The sequence below is a fragment of the Pinus tabuliformis genome, chromosome X, assembly GCF_031772625.1.
Source record: "Pinus tabuliformis cultivar Carrire ecotype Pingquan chromosome X, CPIR1, whole genome shotgun sequence".
NCBI lineage: Eukaryota > Viridiplantae > Streptophyta > Pinopsida > Pinales > Pinaceae > Pinus > Pinus tabuliformis.
This window is the reverse complement of record NC_142308.1, coordinates 305,560,144-305,561,934: the sequence shown is the minus strand read 5'-3', so window position 1 is coordinate 305,561,934 and position 1,791 is coordinate 305,560,144. Positions and strand designations below refer to the sequence as shown.

The window sequence follows — 1,791 nt, the reverse complement described above, 5'->3', positions numbered from 1 at the left end:
AACTACATCTTAGAGTGAAAAACTTGGATTTAAACCTTTTTAATTCCAATTAACCACTTGTCGAAGAAAGAAAACTACTCCAGAAACTCATTCTTCTACTAGCGAGATTCCATTTCCATATTCTCCTTATACTCATTTTGTTGGACACCTAATCCTCTAAGGGTTGGTGTGGAAGATGAACAGCCAAAGAGAGTCCAAGAGACCACTTGGAATATGAATCCAAGGGTCACACCAATGTACTATAAATTTATATCATGTCAATAATATATGCATTCAATGTTTATCTTTCATATATGTTGTTAACATTCAATGTATGTTTAACATGGTATCGAAGCTAAGTTGGCTCAAATTTCCTACGTCAACACTTGTTAGATCTTTAGATATATGCCTATGTAACTCTTATCTCTACCATTATTCATTAAAATCATTGGTCATGTCTTCAACACCACTACCATTTTTTGTGAAAAGAATTGCCTCGATTTTCCCTCAATAGCACTGCCTTGAGCTTTTACATGGTAACCATTTTTAAATCTGCTTTCCATTCTACAGATAACGTTAGTTTCACTCTTGGACAATGCACCTCTGACCAATAACGTTTAGTGTGCGCGTCTACCACTAGTTTCCAGCTTCTCCCAAACTAGACTCAAAACTTTTCTCCTCTCCATAATGTTTTGGTCATATGTTTTCCTACACAATCACACAGTCACAGTGATTAGGTTAATGCATTATAGTAGAAGAACTACACATTGACAAAAACATATTTGATCTCTTCGCTTTGTAATTTTTCACCACACTGTTTTGATGAGCTTTTCCCATTCTAAGAATGTGTAAAAATATATTTTCTATGTAATCTCTCACTGCACCAGAGAAAACACAGTTGAAATTCCATAATATCCCAAGAATCCACAAGCCTGATCAGATCAGCAACTTCACTCATAAATGCAGAAATAGTTGAACCTGCCATTGTGGAAGGCAATGAAGATGAAGATGAATACTCCTTAGCAAGCTTGTCCCAATTTTCCCCAACCACTTTCACTTCCAAACTTTGAGCAACAGGAATTGTTGTAGCATTAGAGGATCAATGAACTCCAACTTGCTCATCCACACGTGATTTCTAAGAAGTTGGCCGAGAACCCTGATATCACTTGTATTGTGCTGCAAAAGGTTGATCGAGGTGAATTCCAGAGAATCTCGAAGCCAAGTTTGAACCCCATGAGTAGGCCCTGGCATTTGAAACCCTAATGTGATGTTGCTGACTAACCAAAGAACTTAATAGTCCATTGTTGTTTTCATTGTTTGCTTCTACTAACAAAGTCACAGTGACAGACACTGTGGGATCAGTCACCATGAGTGTTCTACAAGAATTCAAGATTCTTCAAGTTTGGTGAGACTCTCATGACTTCTGAAGGTCTGTCATTTGAAAAATACAAAGCATCTAGCTTTTCTTTGATAGAAAAAGGTGTATGGTATGAAGAAGATGATGAATGTGCGAACGCAACACCCAAAACCATTGAATCACTCGTGAGAAGCAAGTCTACCAATTTGGCTCCATGAATTCCTTATTGTACGATAACAACTCTCGTGGGTATCCCTGAAATCCTCTATAACAAAGACTTAATGTGCATAATAAGGGCCGAAGTTGTAGAAATCTACTCAGTCGTGCTCAATTTTAACATTATAGATTTAAAGGATCACTAACTGTGGCCATCAGTCCCTCCCTCAGCGTTGGGTTTTCTCTCATTCTAATGTAAATGGAGAATTAATGAGTTTTTTATTATTCTCCACTCCACT

At 37.3% G+C, this 1,791-nt stretch overlaps 1 pseudogene; it reads right to left on the bottom strand.

Moving 5' to 3' along the window:
- Nucleotides 1-817: 817 nt before the first annotated feature.
- Nucleotides 818-1,348, bottom strand: LOC149139637 (uncharacterized; annotated as a pseudogene).
- Nucleotides 1,349-1,791: the final 443 nt, after the last annotated feature.